A 21712-nucleotide genomic window follows, 5' to 3' on the forward strand; every position below is an offset into this window, starting at 1 on the left:
TTTTGAATGAAACGCTTGATTGTTCGATGATCACGCTTCAGAAGCTTTGCAATTTTAAGAGTGCTGCATCCCTCTGCAAGATATCTCACTATTTTTGACTTTTCTGAGCCTGTCAAGTCCTTCTTTTGACCCATTTTGCCAAAGGAAAGGAAGTTGCCTAATAATTATGCACACCTGATATAGGGTGTTGATGTCATTAGACCACACCCCTTCTCATTACAGAGATGCACATCACCTAATATGCTTAATTGGTAGTAGGCTTTCGAGCCTATACAGCTTGGAGTAAGACAACATGCATAAAGAGGATGATGTGGTCAAAATACTCATTTGCCTAATAATTCTGCACTCCCTGTACAGGAATTCACAACTAATGGTACATTATCTGTGCCAGTGAGAATCATATTTCCCTGTGATGTGAAATAAACCTAGAAAGAGTTGCTTATATTGCACACACAAGGACAACATTTTCAGGCAGCAGCATTTTTACCCTTTTTAATATTTTTTAGTGGCATATGCTTGCTGCAGAGAATAAAAACAATAGCCATTGCACCTACTTGCAGAATGCAAATCTATCAGCTTTATCAATGCTTGTTTTTTGATGTTTCGGTCTGCTTCTGTTGTAACTTTAAGTGTCAGTGAAACCTTTGTTTCTCATGTAACTTCTTTAAAAGCACTCTATCAATATGGAGTAACAGTCCATTCTCGCTCTTAGATACCAGTTATCCCTCCAATCACTTCCTGACTCTGTCTTTGTCATTGAACCTGTTGTGTGCTCTGCTTCATTTCGGCTATGTTTCCGCTAGATGCTTACCACATAAACATATGTAACAAATATATAATAACTTGTGTTTTATATAACACGTTTGTGTGTTGTGTAACACTCTTTCTGGTGTATCCTCTATCTAACCTCAGACCTTATTCCTTGTGTATGGCCCCAAAGGGGGATACAGGTTCTGAAAAACTCAAAAGCGATGCTCCTGTGTGTTGGTAAGTGGTACTGTTCAACTCTGCATTGATTACCTTCCGCTCAAAGTGATGAACGGAGCTGTATACAAGTTCCACCCGCATGCACTGACATCAGTTTGTCAGTAACTATTCCACACCCTCAGACGCAGAGCACATCAGCAGATTCAACAAACTAGGGTGCAGATTTCTATATTAGGGTCTTTTTAGAGGGACTAACCATACCACAGAACTGAGAGGTGGAAGAATATGAGGAATGTGCTGCTAGATAGAGTATCAACCAGAAATAGTGTCATTGAAGATAAGTAGCTTGTTCTTCTGATGGACACTTCTAACTAAAGCAGTATACCTCCCAAGCAGGTGGGTGTGTAGAATGGCTCTAACTAAGAAGTCCTGCAGGACCGGGATGACAAAATGCCAATCTTGCTGGACTTAAAGGTTCAGGCAGTAGTGCTTAGTGAACATGTGCATTGATGCCCACATAGTTGCCTGATGTATATCTAGGATGGGCACTATGAGTGCCAAAGCAGTGGTAGCAGCCATGACTCTGGTGGAGTGGGCCCCCACAGGCGTTCTGGAGGCTGTTCCTTAGCCAGTTCATAGCAGATCTTAATGCTAGCCAGAGAAACCCATAAAGGAAAGATTCTCCACCTGATGTTCCCTGGTACGATCAATGTAAAACCTGAATGCCCTCTTGGGGGGAGGAGTGTTAAATGATGGAATCTTTATTTTTTTTCAAAGGATGAGGCATATTAAAGAAGATCGGAAGTGTAATGGCTTGTCTGACAGGAAAGGTATCGATACCTTTGGTAGGAATGCTGCTTCGGTCCTTAAATCATTTTATCGGGAAAAAGGGTAGTGTGTGGGGGCTGTTCCAATAGGCCTGCACTTCACTCACCTGTCGTGCAGATGTTATTGCAACCATGAAGACTATTTTTAAGCTATAGGTGCAATGGAAAACTGCGTTGGTTCAAAAGTTGGGCACATTAAAATGTGAGAAGCAGATTTAGGTCCCAGTGTGGCATCACGAAGAGCTTAGGTGAAAACATATGCTGATCACCTTTTCACATCTCAACCTGTGATTTGAATAAGGATGGTTGGGCTAACAAACATAAAAAGGCCAAAAAAGGCAGACTGTTAAACTTGAATGGTGCCCAGAGCAAGTCTTTGTTGACTAAAAACAAAGTAAACAATCATACATCCAACAGTTTTGCCTGCAACTGATCCAACTGACCAGCCCCACACCTGTCCACAAACTTGTCCCAGTTTTCCACATACATATACTTCATTTAAGGACATCTGGCTACTAAGATGACATCAACTACCTCAGGAGGAAGGTCAAAAGGGATCAATTGTCGCCACTCAATCTCCATGCATGAAAGTGCACATTGGGCATGCTCGGGTGCAGGACCCTTACCAGCTGTTGCGAATGGAGGTCTTCACAAAGTAGGAGCCTGATCTGAGGAGAGATGCTCAAGCCCAGAAGTTCTTGGTACTACAGTATCCTGGCCAAATCCGGAGCCATTAGAATGACTTGGGCTCAGTCTTTCCTGATCTTCTTCAGAGCGTTGGGCAGGAGAGCTAGTGGCGGGAAGGCATACAGGAGGCCTGTGCTCCACTCTAAGCAGAATGAGTCTCTGAGATAAAAGGGCATTTTTGGTAACTCCAGTGCACAAAAGTGCTGACATTGTGCATTCTCAGAAGTGGCGAAGAGTCAGGGTTCCCCTCGTTGTTGGAAGATGCTCTGTGCCACCTCTGGGTGTGACTGCCATTTGTGATCCACTAGGAGCTACTGGCTGAGTTTATCCACCTTGTCATTTACAGATCCCACCAGAGAGATCCCCTTATAACTCATCCAGCTCCAGAGGTGGAGAGCCTCTTGGCACAGGATCACACCCAGCCCTGCTTGTTGCAGTACTACATAGTGTTGTTGCCCATGAGAACCTGCTATAGCTGTCCCTTGATAGGGGGTAGGAAGGCCTTCAGTGACAAGCAAATTGATATGGAGGTGGGTCACTGGCAAAGATTGAATTCCTCTGATTTCCACCTCCCCCAGATGAGCTCAAAAACCCAGTACAGATACATCTGTCAGAACCATCAAGTCTGGGTGAGGCAGGTAGAGGTGTATGTTGCTGGTTCAAATACGGTCAAGCAGCCACCACTGCAGGTATTTTCATTGTCTTTGGACACTGGGATGGAATTTTACATGTTCTCTTGGTGTTGGGCCCACTGAGACTTCAGGACCCACTTAAAAGCTCACATGTCCTACCTGGCATGGGCAGAGAGTGGGATGCAAGAGACCAGTATGCCCAAAAGCCTAGGACCCATTGTCACTGAGACCCAGCACAGAAACTGACACATCGGGATCATAGCCCAAATTTCCTGGACTTGCTGGTCTGGAGGAAAGACACCAAAGTGCACTGTATCCAGGATGGCTCTGATGAAGGGGAGCCTCTGCAAAGGAGTCAGGTGTGACTTCGACAGGTTGTTTGAGAACCCAAAGACGTAAAAAGGTTTGCTGTTTTCTGGAGGTGACTAATTACAGCGATCCTGCCTTCAACAGCCAGTCACCGAGGTATGGGAAGACTGGTATGTGGCCCTCTGAGAAGTGGTCTGCAGTAGTTAGCAGCTGCGGTGGGTCGAAGAAGGAATCAAAGGGCGTAGCCATGTTTGGCAAGCTGCAGGAGCCATTTGTCAGATGTGATTTGTTGCCACCCCTGAAGAAAGTGGCTGATCCTGTCTCTTATTGGGTTGCTGTTTGCCGGAAAGGGTGCACTAAAGGGGCTTAGAGGTTGTGGCTGGAGGAGCACAAGATTGGAATGAACACTGCCTTTAGTGTCTGTTGGGTCCAAGGCCCTGATCTTAAAAGGGCTGGGAGGCCGGTTGTGCAGCTGAGGAGCCTGATATGTTGATATGCCAACCTCCTGGCATATCCCTAAAAGGACAAAATTCCAGAGTGGAGATGAAAGGCCCTGCTCTGTCGGGAGAGGCACTTTGAGGATTTCTTTGTTATTAACATAACACATTTACCAATTATAAGTGTTTTTGAAAGCTATGGAGCGTGAAGGGGAGAGTAAAAGAAAGCAATTTAATGAGTGCTCCAATACCGCTGACTGGGTTTGCGCTGTGAGTGCCTTCGCTGCCATGGAGCGCAAAGGGGCGAGACAAAAGTAAAATGGCAGCTTGCCCACGCTGAAGTAGATCAGCAATCGTGCAATTAGCCATGTAACAGGGTCAGTCTGCAAGGCATAGCAAACCAGCCTCAAGGCAGGACAAACGTAAAAATTATTTACCAATGACATCAAGGTATTTGTGAAAAGCAAGCCCAGGAACGAATGAATGTGATTGGCGTTGATAAAGCCCAAAATAGATTACAACAGGTCAGAAAAGCAGTGCTTGCCGCTGCTATGCTCGACCTAAAAAGAGAGTGTCTGCTAAACACCACTCTCTTTATGCATCAGGTAAATACAGGAGTTATATGGCTTTCTGACCCACTTTGCCCTCACATGATAATTTTGCTCATCCATTTTCCTTCAGAGTGATTCCCTCCCCCGGTCCAATCCAAGAGATCCAGGGCTCTCTCAGTGATTGTAATCCCTTCATTATTGTGCCACTGGACACTCCTGCTCTGTCCCAATAATTCCTGTTAAACTCTATCAAAGGTACAGACACTGACGCTTAAACTCCTCGAGCGTTACATCAAGTGCGCACGGGTGTGTCTTGCTGAATCCTAATACACTTGCACAACAGTATCTTTTTTGCTTGTTTTATAAATGACTTCTGTCTTGTTTAATCTGCAGGGATATCGGTGTCATAATGCCCTACCACTGAGCTGTGGATTAAAATCTCTAGCTCTTTATTAAAGCTCACTCCTACTTCGCCATATATGAATACGTTTTACTTGGCAGTTGCACAGTTGTGCATGTTAAAGTTTATTTCCTTGTTTTGGAGTTGGCCTCATCGGCTGATGACATTCGATCACTCGTGTGGCACGGCTATGGCGTCTTGTTGGAGTTTTGGCCTCCTTGCTCGTTGCTGTTAATTATAAACCTAAATCCCAGCAAGGCTCGTTGTTGCCAAATTCTTGCCATGCACAATGCCCTAGCCACTCGTCGAGTCCCAAAGCAGGACACCGATGTAATGCTCCCGTAGACAACTGTCAACTAGCTATGGACTGAGAAACTACAGAGAGTTTAAACCAGACCTAGAGCCCCTACTGAAAATACCTGTCAGCCGCCCTTGGTATAAATGCGGGTCACTGGAAGCCACATTAGCGTTCTGAAGTAACTAAAAATACATCCATACCCCTTCCTGCAAAAGTCTCTATATACAAATCAATGTCAGATCAATCGTGATAGGTTCAGTGCATTGACGCAGTGCCATGCACTGTTCAAATCTTCGAAGGCGGCATGTAAACCGGCCCCGGGGGACTGAGCAGCGCATTTTACGTAAGAACTGTCAAAAGTGTGCGCAGCTTCAACGGGGCTGTTCGTGTCGCACACACCAGTGCGCCCTGGATCATGGGCCCGTTCCCTGGCTGATGAAGCGACCTATCGAACTGCAGTCCCTTCTCTGTGTTTGGAAATGTAAACACTGTACGCATTCCTCCCAAGTCCCCATGAGAAATGCCCGGGGTTTCCCGCCTCCCTAGCACAGGCCTCGCTCGGTACATTCTGTGAACCCATTCTGTCTGTCCATCAGCCCTTCTCCTATACCCGGGCCGAGATCAATACAATTTCAGTGTTTTATTTTTATCTAGGAATGTAAAACCACAGCTGCTAGTGGGTTACCCACAGAGGGCCTGCCTGGGAGTTACACGATGAGTTCTAGTGAACACTTTCAATGTGTCTACGCTTATCCTTCTGGCACTCACCATGGAAGAGACAACTGCAGTGAAAACATACCCATGTGTTTCAGTACATCCCTCTTTAAACATGAATGCTGGCACATTTCCTTTGTGATCATTTAAAGCTCAGCCATTCATGTACTGGAAAGTATTTGATAAACTTTCACAATATGCCAGTCCGGGAAAAACCTTCACAACTAAACATATAATCGTCTACATTAGAGAGAGCACCCGTGCAACCCCAAATGTCCCACTGAAAACACCTTTTAAAACAAATTAACAATATGAAATAAAAGGAGATTAATTCTATATCAGGAGCACCCTGGGAACGACCTAAGAGTGTACCCCCTGATCATGTCACAAAGATAGATCAATCAGCCTTCTTTCACGTAGTGATTCACGCCCAGACTTTCGGACATATAACAAGTGACCCGGGTACATTACATGGGATTGCAAGTGGCATGCTCCAGGAAGGGAGTTTTGTCATGGTGAACATTGAATATAATATTTTCATTGATGCAATCTTAAAAAGAAATCCAGTTTTCACAGTAATACTCCACATCTGGCAATTTACTGCTTGGCAGTAACACGTTTTGGCGAGTGTCTCCTCTTCTGCACATCTTGTCATTACGCCTGCTCTGTGACAAACACTGGCTATGAAAAGGGTTTGAGTGCAGCACAGTAAATTAAATGAAAATGCTTCCACAAAAGATTGTCGAGAGGCACATTTTTCACAATACCCAAAATCAGAAAACAATTTAAAACTGAAAACTCAAAAACTAATTTTCAACATCATAATGCGATTTTTCAGTTTAGGCATTATCCAAGACCTTCTGATTAAATCTGATTTATACAGAAGACAAACATACTTATAGGGCCTTTCAACCAGCCCTCTTCATCCACTGGTCTATTGTTGTGTCACTCACAATTTTCTTCAGGTGGCTACAGCCTGGAGCTTGAGGCCATTGGTCAGCCCACTTCAGCCACTGGCTAACTTCACTGTGAGTCATGCCATTCGTCACTTTTACAAGAGGACATCAGCACGCACAGCAAGTCGTTCACTTCAGTGCTAGAAACTATTATGGCAATGTGCGCTTTTTCAAAACAAATATTTTTGCTTGTAGCAATTTGCTTTATTCTGGTGATGACCTGTCAATTCTTCAACAATAAAGTTTTTAAAAAATGACATAACAAATAAGGAACTGATAAAGCCAATGGACTAAAAGGCAATGCCAGACGTACTGGTTTTGCCAGTGCTTGTTTCTCTTTCCATACATCTATCCAAGTGGATAGCTGCCAAACGACTATATCACTGTTAAACCTTCAAGCAGTTCTGGCCTTTTAACCAACAGAACATTGCGTTCTTGGACTTCAAGTTTTGCTTTTTCCCATTATGAGAATAGGCCAAGATTGTGGGGGAGGTCAGAGAGTGCTGCGGCACAAAGAACCCCCTTGCATACGTGGTGGCTTTGCAAACTGATATCCTTGCTGTCTTTGGGACAAGGAGATGTCTTACCCATCTGAGGCATCCGAATGGACATTGGTAGACTCCATAGTTTGGGGCTAAGGTGATTAAATTGATCTGTAATTTAAGGAACACGTTACTCGCGCTTGCGAAAGGCAGAACTACAGAGAGATGGCAGTCCAGGGAAGGCCCGAGCATTGAATGTGCGGTTTCGGATCTCAAAAAAGGTTTGTGGTGAAGAGGGAGATTATATTCGCCGCTAATAAAATTGAGGAGTCGAGCGCAATTAAAGTGTCTGGGACACTTCCCTTAAAAAACTTAAATTTCCATCTGATCAAATGCTACCCTTGTTGTACAGTTAGAATTATTTGCTTATTTTTTATTCTTTTATCTTGTCTTTTTATCGCGTCGCATGTGCATTCGAAGCTACAGTTAATGTTCGCTATTGACTGGAAAATGCTACAGCATAAACTGTACTGGCTGTCTATACCGAGGGGGGAATTGTATGCACAGCGTGACTATGGACCTTAGTTTGTATAAAACCAATACAGGTTTTTTTGCTTAATGGCCACTGTAATTTACGGTATGATTCGTGAAATGGATTTGTTTTCAATTTCCTGCCCTGCCTGACGTATTTACCGTATTTTCATCCAAGGGCCACCCAGAAAAGTGCAGTGTTCAGAAGCAGAGGACACAGGATGCTGATGAGTCGATTACGTCATTTTGGCGACATCGTGCACAGTGAGTCCTGCAAACAAACTGACCCTTTCTGAACGGTTTAGGGGAGCTCTTACACCAAGAAGTTTTGAAATTATTGGGAATAAAACAGATATTTTTAGGCAAAATTTCTGAAAATATTGTGTCAAAAGGCCATAGGTTTTGGAAACGGTTAGGAAGTCAGATTATACCACAGTACCCAGACGCGTTATTCTTCTGCAGCAACTCAACTGTGTTTTTGACAAAAAATATGAGTGTTTGGCAGAATTTCAGTTACACAAGCAAAAAAGTTTTGTTTCTTAGGATAAATTGTTCCTCTATTTTTCAACACTTTCTAAATGTATAACTTTTCATCACTGTTGCAGGAGAAATATCCAAATTCAAATATATCACAAACATTATAGTGAATACAAAGCATATCAAAAACAAGGTGGCTAAACAGTCATGTACATCATCGATTAACATCTGTCCAGGGATTATGGCCACCATCCAAGCGTCTAAAGTCTAGTATTGTTCTTCTGCACCAGATAAGCTGTCCTAAGAGGATATCATCTTGCAAAGCTGTGATCTGGGCAGTAGGTCTGACATGGCCAGTATCCCCTCCCCACCAGGACGGTAACGGTAGCCGTACATTGTCAAATTTATTGACTTGATCCTGTAAAACAGCTGACACTTTCTACATGGTGTAGATCTTCCAAACCTTACTCCAGCATACATGCATAAGCAGAGTTGGTTGCTTTCACACTTGAGCTAGAGCAAGCCTGGATGCCAGCAGAAGGTGTAATATTGATTTTCCAATCTGGGTCATCAGAGGTTATATGCAATTATCTCTGGGGTATCCTAACAGCACTGTAAGATGCTGTAGGGGCAACCGGATGCCTGTTATATTTTTAACATGTGTCAGAATATTATACCAATATGCCTGAATGAGGCTGTACCACCACCACATGTGATAGCGGGTTCCCTCTCACCACAATTTCTCCAGCAGAGCTCTAAACTCCCAGACGTTATATGCAGCCTCTTGGGGGGCAGATACCATCAGGTCAACAGTTTATACCCATTCTCTTGAAACGGTCTCCTTGGATTTTTGAAATAGCACAGATTTTAGAGATTGTGACATATAATGTGCACACCGTTCCTAGACCACCATTGTCTCTCAACATTCTTTCATCAGAAGCGACATGATAGCAGACTCGTCGGTATCGTATGTTAGGGTGCTGCCATTATAGGCATGGGAGCTCCAATTTTCCAGGTTTCGGCCAATCATACATGCACTGCTCAAAATGCCAATGATAAATGTAAACAATGGTAAAAGATGCTTTGGGGTGTTCTACAAAAACAAAGTAGAACTACAGAAATCAACCAACAGGAGAGAACATAAAACAATTTCTACTGAATCTATCAAAAAGATATGGTCTTCATTTTTTTCCTAAAATGTATTAATGATGGCTGAACACAGCAGAACTGGCAGAGCTTTATAAACAGCAGAACGGCTCCCGTATATAGCTGCGTTAGGGTTTTAGATTAAGCAAACCTTGGAGATACCAAGTCAAACAGACTTTGCACCACAAATTTTGAACACTAACATATCACAACATTTTCCATCAAACCTGCCTGTGTCTTCAAGTGAGCAGTTTTTTATACACATGTGTGCACTCCAAGCGAATAGTACTGCATGCATATGTGTGGTTCTCCAAGTGACCAGTCTTGTAGGAATGTGCATGGTACTTCAAGTGACTAGTCTTCTCAGGGTAGGTGTGGTTCTCCAAGTGAGCAGTCTTGTGTGCCTGTACGGGGTGCTGCAAGTAAGCAAGTCTTGTAGATACAAGTGAGGTTCTCCTAGTGAATAGTCTTGTTTCTATGCGTGGTTCTGCAAGTGAATAGTCCTATATGCATGTGTGTTATTCTCGAAGTAAATAGTCTTATATTCAAGTGCAAGACTCTCCAAAGAATAGTCCTATATGGATGTGCGTGTAGTATTATATGCATATGTGTTTCTCCAAGTGACTCGTCTTATATGCATGTACGTGGTTCTCCAAGTGTATCGTTTTTTTTATGCAAGAGGGTAGTTCTCCAAGGGAGAAGATCTTGTAGCATATGCATGGTTCTTCTATTGAAGTCTTGTGAGCATGTGTGTGGTTCTCCAAGCGAGTAGTTTTACAGACATATGCGCAGTTCTCCTAGTGAATATTCTTGTGTGCATGTATGTGACTCTCTAAGTGAATAGTTTAAGTATGAGGGTGGTGCACTAAGTGAATAGGTCTTGAAGGCAAATGCACAGTTCTCTTAGTGAATAGTCTCGTGCGCATGTATGTCGTTCTCCTCGTGACTGGTTTTATAGGCATATGCACACTTTTCCTGGTGAATAGTCTTGAGTGCATGTACGTAGTTCGCCAATGAATAGTTTCATAGGCATATGCGTCGTTCTCCCAGTGAATAGGCTTGTATGTATGCACATGGTCATCCAAGTGAATAGGTCTTGTAGAAAAATGGCAAGATTCCCCAAGTGAACAGTTTTGCATTCATACGTGTTGTTTCCTGATTTAAGTCTTGTAAGCAAATCATATAACTGTGAAATCGACTTAAGCAGCCACAGCCAGTGCAAGCTTTTGAGAATATGATGGGCATTTTTCAGTAGTGATTACCAGACTGGCAGCAGCATGCCTCCCTCCCGACTTGGACAGACACAAAAAAAGAAGTTTGGAAGGCCCACCGAGGCACCATGCAGAAGCCTAAAAGGGATGCAATAGGTCCCGAGGCAAGCAAGGAAAATGGTAGCCACGCCCTCGAGTCCACTATAGACGGGACACGAGCTTGGTCCACGTTATACAATATAGATTTTTCCTCAAAAGTAGATGCTACATTCTGCAGCAGTCACCGCGTAGTTAGTTTGCCGATATCACTATGGCATTAACACGTGTCTGCCGCTGAGCTGGAACTGAGACCAAAGCACGATAATTACCTGACTGGAGATTTCAGGGCGACATCACCCCGCACCTAGCTCTCTCGTCCAGCTGTGGTTTCTGTTTTATATGAGTTAGCTCTCCAGGACACAGGAGTGTCGCCTCCCAGAGCTCCAAGCGCCCTTCTCGCAGCACATCCGTGCAAGACCTCCCCGCGCCTCATTTAAATGTAGGCTGCGCTCGCGCTGTCACTGAGTCAGCGTTCTAGGCCCCGGGCGCGCGCCCGCCTGCGTCAGCCGCCTTACATTTCCGGGTGCCCACTGACCTCAGCCAGGCCGATGGCTGTAATGTAAACAAAAACACGTTTTATTGTGACTACCATGGGCTTTATTGCGAACTGTATTTATCGTTGTGTTTCTGCATAAATTAATTACACCAGCATGATGGGGAGCATTCAGCGTACTATTCAAAAGATAGCATCAAGTGGGCCTCTTTGCATGAGGCTTTCCAGTTCGGTTTGTGTGGTAAGTGCATTTTAATCAATGTCGAGTTATAAAGAGTTTGAGGCCGCAGTCCGTGCTGCTGAGTAGCATCGCCGAGCCCAGCCATCTCGGACGGGTCCCTTCAGCATACACCGGTCCAGTCTGCAGGTCACCCTGCCGCCCACTGACCGATGCTGAAGGGAAGCTGGGCGCCGGACAACAAACCTTGCCACAGCAAGCCTAGGCCCCGCCACCTTGCAGGCTACGCTGCACGCTCACTGTAAGGCGCACAAACATGTCTCTTTGTTGCCAAGAATGCAGATAGCCTGTTAGGACTTTTCTTTTACCAACCTAACGTATTCTAGGAGTTGTAGAGACCTCAGTTGCTCCAATTACATAACACACTCAAAACCAACGAGTTGTGAAAGAAAAGCCCGGGATTGGAGCACAGTGTCTTTCTGATGTCGTGTCATCTCCAAACCTAAAACTGCGCCGGATTGGCTGTTCTATTGCAAAAACACAAGACATTAAATGAGTTGCACTTAGAAAACAAGTTGGCAAACTTTATTTGGCAGTCAGGAAATCGGGGACAGAGGCTGCCCCCAATCAAGGACGGAACAGTCTCATAAAAGAAGCCATGCAAACTAGTTTAGTTTTTTTATTACTACGTTCTTACCGGGCAAGTGACTTTTTAATAAAATCCAAATAAAAACTCGTTGTGTTTTACCAATTCGCATCTCTAATTGACCTAAAAAAGCCGACACCCTAAACTACCTGCATGTAATCACCAAACTTCACTTTTAATCTTCCTGGCAGTTCCCTATTCTGGAGAGCTGTACAATAAGGTCTTACTATTATGACACACTCTTTCAAGACACCCCAAACTCTAGGAAAGATACAATTAAAACTCCCACCGGGTAGAAGAAGGTTAAATTCCTTGCCATTTTTAGGTCAAGCTACAGCTTTAGATATCTGGAATACCGAATGTCATCAATTCTTGAAAACTGAACACTAAGTAGCACACAGAGAAAGTAGGCTTTGGGTCAGCCACCTTCAGTCATTGGCTTTCATTTGTTTCTCATGGTTTGCCATTCCCTCGAAGAAACGTCCATCAAAGTCACCGTATTTTGTGGATGGCTACATTCTCTCATTGGTGTTCATATTTGGATTTTGCTGCTAGAGCTCTATCAGTCATTTTGTTAGACTAGGGCCAGTGTGCACTATTTCATATGCTTACTTTGTAGACACAGTAATACTTTGATCACTGTTTTTTTTTTTAAATAAATATTTATTGTTTGGACTTCGTAGTCTCTCATAAATACACAATTGTACTCAATAACGACTCTCATAAAAAAAAAACATACCCATGGTCTGTGCAACCCAGTGCCAAAGTGTACAATTCATCTTTCTCATCAGAAATCGTTTCTGAAAAATTGAAAGTGGCAATAGTTGTATTCCCTCCTTTGAAGAAATGCAAACTTGATCACAAAGACCCAGTGAGTTATCATCCCATCAGTATCCTCCTGGCCCATACTCAAATATTGGAGATAGTTGTAGAATTCCAATTGTCTAATTTCCTTGAGTAAGCCAATGTTTTAAACCAATGGCAGCTAGGCTTTAGACCAGGGAGAGGTACAGAATCTGCCCTTCTCCATGCAACAGAGGAAAGTCGTCATATCCAAGATAAAGGTGACACTGCAGTCCTTATCATTCTACACCTTTCAGCCTTTTTGACACAGAGGACCACATCATCTTAATTAACCTCTTAAGGGAGACTGGGCTACAGGGTACAGTTTTAACTTGGTATCAATATTTCTTCTTCGACCATGCTCAGCTGCTATCTCAAGCACCATTTCCCTCAGAGAAGGCTTCATTTGCTGCGGAGTCCCTCAAAGGCTCATTAGTGTTTCAAATTATTTGTAACATCTATGTCCGCCCTCAATCACATCTGATCAGATCATTTGGGTTAACAGCTTCTCATATGCTGACGACACCCCATTTGTTTGTTTTTTAGATTAAATCAGACAACACGAAACTTGCCAATCAGATTGAAGGACAGTCTCTTTGCAATATACAAAGGGATAAAATCCAACCTCCAACTTAATGCAGGCAGAACCAAACTTCTGCTTTTGGAAAAGGATCAGTTGGTGGAATAATATGCTAGTGCCTAAAGAATAATGATCCTGTCCTTTAGCCACACCCAAAGCCAAAATACTGGGGGCTACCAGTGATGTTGACTCCTCTCTTTCCTCACAGGTTAAGTAAGTCGCCTCTACCCATGTACATGCTCAGAAAGATTCTACTTTTCATACCCCAAGAAAAACATCCGCTGGTGGTAACCACTCTACAGGGAGTGCAGAATTATTAGGCAAGTTGTATTTTTGAGGATTAATTTTATTATTGAACAACAACCATGTTCTCAATGAACCCAAAAAACTCATTAATATCAAAGCTGAATATTTTTGGAAGTAGTTTTTAGTTTTAGCTATGTTAGGGGGATATCTGTGTGTGCAGGTGACTATTACTGTGCATAATTATTAGGCAACTTAACAAAAAAATATATATACCCATTTCAATTATTTATTATTACCAGTGAAACCAATATAACATCTCAACATTCACAAATATACATTTCTGACATTCAAAAACAAAACAAACAAAAAATCAGTGACCAATATAGCCACCTTTCTTTGCAAGGACACTCAAAAGCCTGCCATCCATGGATTCTGTCAGTGTTTTAATCTGTTCACCATCAACATTGCGTGCAGCAGCAACCACAGCCTCCCAGACACTGTTCAGAGAGGTGTACTGTTTTCCCTCCTTGTAAATCTCACATTTGATGATGGACCACAGGTTCTCAATGGGGTTCAGATCAGGTGAACAAGGAGGCCATGTCATTAGATTTCCTTCTTTTATACCCTTTCTTGCCAGCCACGCTGTGGAGTACTTGGACGCGTGTGATGGAGCATTGTCCTGCATGAAAATCATGTTTTTCTTGAAGGATGCAGACTTCTTCCTGTACCACTGCTTGAAGAAGGTGTCTTCCAGGAACTGGCAGTAGGACTGGGAGTTGAGCTTGACTCCATCCTCAACCCGAAAAGGCCCCACAAGCTCATCTTTGATGATACCAGCCCAAACCAGTACTCCACCTCCACCTTGCTGGCGTCTGAGTCGGACTGGAGCTCTCTGCCCTTTACCAATCCAGCCACGGGCCCATCCATCTGGCCCATCAAGACTCACTCTCATTTCATCAGTCCATAAAACCTTAGAAAAATCAGTCTTGAGATATTTCTTGGCCCAGTCTTGACGTTTCAGCTTGTGTGTCTTGTTCAGTGGTGGTCGTCTTTCAGCCTTTCTTACCTTGGCCATGTCTCTGAGTATTGCACACCTTGTGCTTTTGGGCACTCCAGTGATGTTGCAGCTCTGAAATATGGCCAAACTGGTGGCAAGTGGCATCGTGGCAGCTGCACGCTTGACTTTTCTCAGTTCATGGGCAGTTATTTTGCGCCTTGGTTTTTCCACACGCTTCTTGCGACCTTGTTGACTATTTTGAATGAAACGCTTGATTGTTCGATGATCACGCTTCAGAAGCTTTGCAATTTTAAGAGTGCTGCATCCCTCTGCAAGATATCTCACTATTTTTGACTTTTCTGAGCCTGTCAAGTCCTTCTTTTGACCCATTTTGCCAAAGGAAAGGAAGTTGCCTAATAATTATGCACACCTGATATAGGGTGTTGATGTCATTAGACCACACCCCTTCTCATTACAGAGATGCACATCACCTAATATGCTTAATTGGTAGTAGGCTTTCGAGCCTATACAGCTTGGAGTAAGACAACATGCATAAAGAGGATGATGTGGTCAAAATACTCATTTGCCTAATAATTCTGCACTCCCTGTAATTCTGATTAGATTACTGCACCAATCTTTATGTGCGGCTCCCAACTTTCTTACTGCGCAATAGCCGATGTACTAACAATTTTGTGGTCCAGATTCCACAAATTCGAATATGTTGCCAATGCTAAATGTTCTTTACACTTGGTGCCAACAGTGCAACGAGTCCAATTTAAGGCCCTATATATTGAAATTAGGACCTATTACGACAGCACACTAGCTGACCTCAGTACTTGCTCATCTTTTACAAGTGCACATTATGAGACACTCGTCAGTTACTACTCACAGTCCACTGAGTTAATAAAAGTGGAATTGATGGGCAGTCAATATGCCTTGCTGGGCGTGTAATATGCAGAAATATTACATCAGCGCTGTAGAATGTGGCCTCCCTCAACCTCAGAAAGCCAGAAAGGAGCCATCTTACCTTCACACAAACTCTGAAACCTTTTTTTTTAAATTTAATGCCCATGCGTGTATATTTTGTTGTTTACATTGCTGTTTTTAGCACCAGGAAACATACAGGTGTTAGTTCACGTTGCAAATATAAAACAATATAAAACTCTGTTCAGCCGTGGTATCGTCAGCATTTTCTCTACCTGCGACAGGTCTCCAAAACTGAAACTGGGTTTGTCTCCAATCACTCTATTCTCCAGTGAGTACCTAAACAATATCATATACCTCAGCATTCTAGGGCAGTGGTTCCCAACCTTATGACTTCTGTGGACCCCCACTGCATCATTACTGGAGCCTGGGGACCCCCACTGAATCTTGATCGTAATCTGCCCCCCTCCCATCAACTGAGTCATTACTGAAAGCCGGGGACCCCAGCCTAAACATTGTTGATGATTTGAAACGCAAAGCAATACACAAAAAATACTGAAACAAGCATTCATCAAACACATACACAAATGATAACTCATTTTATTTAATTTGCAAACCAATATAAATTTTTAAAAAATAATCTCAATAGGAAGGTTGTAGCTTTTCTAAATACTAAATTCTGTTTATTGCTCTGCTCCCACAAATCAATCTGAGGATACTAATGTAAATTTTAGCCCCCGTTTTCAAATTTCTTAACATTTACAGTACGTTTGAAAAATGTTGATTGTACATTTAGCCCCTCTATTTATCTGTTAATATTATTCAATTGTATTTAATTTTCTGAGCAGTCTCAGATCCCCTGAGGAGGCTTCACAGACCCCCGGACTCCTTAGACCACAGGTTGGTCTAGCCAAACTTTTGTCATTGACAGGCAGAGACATTCCTCTATAAATGAACACCAGTTCATTCTCCAGTCACTTCTGGCATGTAATATTAGACATCTACCAATGTTTGCACTGTGAAGTTTTCACAAAATTAATTTATCAATAATTTGCCTTTCCCCTAAAAAGGCGTGTTGCTTGCTTTAGTAAGCGGGATTTCCATGCTTTTCACTGCCACCTTCTCTACAGTATATCCATTTGCTTTGGGAAGACACTTCCCTCTCTTCTACGCCTGTGATGCATTGTACTGACTACAACTCAGACGCCTGGCTCTTAGGGTATCTGCTGCTTTTTCTGAGTATCACAGGACCTTCTGTACTTTGATTTCCTGTGAAGAAGGTTCAAGGTGTTAATAATAGCTCTCATCCTGCCCATGTTTGGACTTCTCAGCACAGGTATACTCGGTGTTCTTCTTAAGTACAGGGCTTTCGTACAGGCCCAGATCTGAGCCACAGTTTGAGGAGTATGGCAGAACACAGCGAAGGGTAATCATTAGACGCTAGGTGACTTCACACATGTGGTCTCCTTTCAAATCACAGGCAGAAACTCCCCAGGTGAAACACCATTACTGACCAGTACTGCGGTTTTGGCAAATTAGTCTGAATGTTCCCCTACACACTATGGAATAATGAACAGTAGCAGTATTTGCAACCGGTTAACTGCCATTGCTAACCTCTGCAGTGTTTTGGGCACACACATTCCTCTGGTGTTATAAGCTTGTCACTGCAAGGGTAAGAAGCCTGAATCCACGGCCAATTTTTAAGTAATCTATGATTCGAAATTGTATGAATACCATTTAAGCCCTATTTAAAAGTTCCCGGTGCACCCCATAAAGAGGCCGATGATATGTTATGCTTGCTGTAGCACAATACTACATCTTATGTCACTCCATCACTTGCGGACTCTTACTTAATTTGTAAAGCTTGAGCCTAGTACTTCTGTTTGAGGCTGTTGCAAAGTCTGCATTCAGCTCCAGCCACCAGCAGACAGATTACACTAAAGAGAAGTAGCTCACCTGATTGCTACTTTCTAGAATTATTCAGTCGAATCTCTGGACCTGATTTTAGCATCTGATGGTAATGGAATTTCCAACAAATTCTGGAAGAAGTACTAAATCTGAAAATGAATCCACTAGAGGAATTTCCTCCAAAGTACAGTGAGACAAATTCAGCCAATTGATTGTTCTCAGGCTTAACAATGCCCCACGAAATCAGGGTAGTTCCTTTTACAAATGAAGGCTGAACCACGCACCCGTGGAAGTTGTGTTAAGTTGCTATCAGCAGACGTCCCAGATGTCCCACCTTCTGTCGCCAGACTGAAGTGAAGCGTCTTGGTGTACATTTACCCGCTGTCTTTATGCTGATTTCATCGGCTGTTTCACATACAGACTCACTCTGCCACGAGCAGTTTCACTGTCTATTCCAAACAAAGCAGATCCAGGTAGTACTAAATTCCACTCTTGCTTCGAGCACCACCTTGTCTCTGTAGTAACAAAAATATCCAATTCACCTAGTCCTATTTCATTCTACAAGTGCTTCCTTCTCTTTGGCCGCTCTACCCTCGCGGCTGGTGTCTTCAAGGTTCTCTATAAAATGAGTTACCTATGACATTGTATGATCCTGGAGTGTTACATCACTGGCCTCCTTGGCTTGCTAAGTGCAAAGGCTCTTCACCTGTGACATAAACAAGTCCCATCTGAGCCCACTGCCCCTACTGCCACAACAGCAAAAGAAACAGTAAATGCAAAACCAGGAGGAGCCACAGGACCAGATCTCAAAGCCATCTCAGCAATGCTGTCCTTTTCAAAACCATGGCTAGATTCTGCATGGACACCATTTCCCTTGGTTCTATCCGTAGTCTGTGAATAATTACTGTGTCAGCATTCATGTTGTTCCACACCTAACATTGCCCACCTCTTCTCCGGCCCCACTCTTCAGGAGATGGAGCTTTTTGTATGACCAGGGATGCGAGGCAATACTGTTAGGGGATCGCTCTACAGAGTCTCCACCCTAAGCTGACTACAGTAATCGAGCCACAAGTGCTTTCAGCTCACTATAATAATCGAGCCATCTGTGTTTTTTGGCTCACTATGATCGAGCCACGTGTGCTTTACACTTACTATAATATTAGAGCCATCTGGGCTTGAGGCTCACTATAATAAATTAAGCCACTTGTGCTTTTGGCTCACAATTACAGTCTAGCATTCTGGACTTTTGGCTCACTATATTAATTGAGCCATCTGAGCTTTAAGCTCACCATACTATTAGAGCCATATGTGTTTTAGGCTCACTATAATAAATTGAGCCATTTGTGCTGTCGGCACACTATAGTAATCGAGCCATCTGTGCTTTAGGCTCACTAATAATAATCGAGCTGCCGGTGCTTCTGACTCGCTATCATAATTGCCTTCAGCTCACCTCAATAACACAGGTTAGAAAAAAAGACATTGATAATATGCTAAAAAATGTCACCAAATAAATAATCTCTTCCTCAGAAAAAAACGAGGTGGGGTGGCAATGAGGAATCTATATTAAGATAAGAATAAACATACAAAAAATATTAGTGAAAGTGACTTTACTACTTGCCACACATTCCTCGTCTGCAGAGAACCCCTTACAGCCATGCCCAGGACAGGAGGAAGGACTGATGGGCACCAGTGCATAATCTAGACCAAGAATTGCTGCATAACAGTTAAATCATTCACTCCGAGTGTAAGAATGAATGCTTTGTGAAGGTTTGCCAGAAAGATCAAGTCTCTGCCTTGCATATGTCTAACAGGGGCACTGCCCTCAGGAGTGCAGATGCAGTTGCCCTACTTCTTGTGAAGTCAGCCTTGATTCCTGCTGAGATATCCTAGTGAGCCAGCTTGAAACAGACCTGGGTAAAAAGCTTCATTCATCAAGGCACTGCCCACTTCAGCACTGCTTTACCTCCCTTTGGTCCACAGAAAGAAACATATTACAGGTCATTTGATCTGTAACCGGCTCCTCCATCAACATAAACGCAGGGTCAAGCTTATATAAATGAATCTTCTTCTCAGAAGAAATGGGTGGTGCAAATAATGCCTTTCTAAAAGTATAGCGAACCTCTAAATACAACATTATCTGGAAAAGAATGAATATAAGCAGGTTTCTCTGATGGAGTCTGGAACTCTCTAATTTAGAGCCAAAGTGACAGACATGAGAAACATTTTGTATAAATGTAGCTGGCAGGAATCCAAATGTTCAAATGAAATACACGGTACAAATTCCATGCAGCACAAAATATACATTTTGTGAGAGAGTACTTGTTAAGCCATGAGGAAATGTGAAACAACAGAAATCCTATAGAAACTGCCCTAATCAAGAGAATGAAGGAAAATTGAAACAGTTAGCAAGAAACATGGAAGACAGTATAGAACCCCGTAGAAAACCCTAGTTCACTAAACCTATTGAAGACCGAATGGAGTAGGAAGGAATTGTTGATGATGATGTATCAGGAATTATTCTATCCATTTAATCACACTGTCATTCAAGCCAAAGATTGTAGCTTAGGAGAACAAGGGAGTGGTTAATAGTATCAAATCCTGCCCAAAAGTCCATTAGGACTAAGGTGCTAACCTGACCACATTCTGACAATTGACGGAGATCATTCAATTCCAAAGTTACCATTAACTGTGAAGTGAGCTGGTCTAAAGCCAGCCTGTGAGGGACTTAGTAGTTTATTCAGTTCAATAAAAAATTGGAGTAGAACGAATGCTAATGTGTTTGGTACTTTCACAAAATATAGAAGTAAGGAAAAACAACGATTAATTCAAGGTTCGTCATGAGCTAAAGAAGGTTTTTCTTTAATAAAGGTCTGACTATAGCAGACATCAATGCATTAGTGACTTTGCACTGGAAAAAATATTGAATGAACAGCAAGAACAGGCCATGATGATTACGAGAGTTAAAGGCTTCTTTATTTTAGCAGGACAGTTGTTACTAATAATGTTTTGCTAGAGCTGTATGCCTCCATCTAACATCTGTGAAGGTCTTCCCTTGTACTTAAAGTCCTGTTGTTGCAATGACGTAAATATGACTTGACCTAAACTGATTCTGAAATAAGATCCTGTCATAAACCTTAAACTGGGCCCAGACATGCACAATGGCAAACCTATAGCCACCAGTGGATCAACATTTTTAATCCATATTCCATGCTAAGTAATTGTTAGGTCTTGCCTATCAGACAGCTTTTATCTACTTGTAGGTGAAAGCCTCTCTTGGCCCATACCAAAATCTTACAGTAGGCTTAAAAGCTTGTATTTGCTCTTCCACTGGAGCATAGCCTCTTTACCATTCATTTGAATAGCTGATTTGTATTGTATCCTTCTGCTGGTCAGGTTTAAGAAATTATTTTTTTAGTTTTTCATTTAATGAGAGGTCATGTGTTTTCTTGCTCTTCCACACCGTACTCTGTGTTGTTCCCCACCCCTCCCAGCATTCCAATAAAAGCACCACAACATGTACATTTTTTCCGAAGGATATAACTAAAGAGCAGACATTAAGGGTTGTTTGTTGTATCTCCTGTATTCCATGCACTGAGCAAAAGGCTTTTATGGAGCTGGTGCAGGCCGGTTGCTGCTGCACCCAGTTGGCATTAAAGGCAGAAGGTGTAATTGGCATGGCAAAGAACGAGATGTGTTTTCTTCTGGGAACCCATAAATCTGGCCCCAGGGCTACAGAAGAGACCAAATGGCTGCAATATGTTTCACTTCTGAGTCCTGAGTGAATGTGGTCTTGGCAAGCATTTCCCTTTAAACAACCCTTTAACAAAGTCTGAAAGCACTAAACTCAGTGTATGGTTTAGAGATACCTTAAAATATATGTTTACTTTTCCTCCAGTATTTTGGATTGTTTTATTTCACTTTTTAAACAATGCTGTACAAATGACCATTGGCAATGCTAATTGCTTAGTTCTCTACTTAAAAATGCAAGTCGTATTGGCTTTACCAAACACGTTGTATAAGAGGGCCAAGAAACAGGAACTCAATAGATGCTGAAGTATCTATTTAAATGGTTTTGCAGTCCGATATTATTCTGTATTCAGTGATGAAAAACTGAATATGTATACCAATTGAAAAAGGCAATTGTGTAGCATGTTACAATTACTGTTTGTACATGATATCAAATTATGAGGAGGCGGATCATATCTCTCTCTCT

General features: G+C 42.6%; 1 protein-coding gene across 2 annotated transcripts in view; it reads right to left on the bottom strand.

Moving 5' to 3' along the window:
* Positions 1-21712, bottom strand: part of BAHD1 (bromo adjacent homology domain containing 1) — a 486847-nt gene that overhangs the window by 437919 nt on the left and 27216 nt on the right. Inside the window, exon 1 of one of the 2 annotated variants that reach the window (XM_069208584.1) lies at positions 10954-11065. The exons of the other annotated variant lie outside the window; for it this stretch is intronic. The gene's annotated coding sequence lies outside the window, so the exon portion shown is untranslated. Of the gene's footprint in view, positions 1-10953; positions 11066-21712 lie in introns of those variants that run through there. 2 annotated transcript variants of the gene reach the window in all.

The sequence above is a fragment of the Pleurodeles waltl genome, chromosome 9, assembly GCF_031143425.1.
Source record: "Pleurodeles waltl isolate 20211129_DDA chromosome 9, aPleWal1.hap1.20221129, whole genome shotgun sequence".
Classification (NCBI taxonomy): domain Eukaryota; kingdom Metazoa; phylum Chordata; class Amphibia; order Caudata; family Salamandridae; genus Pleurodeles; species Pleurodeles waltl.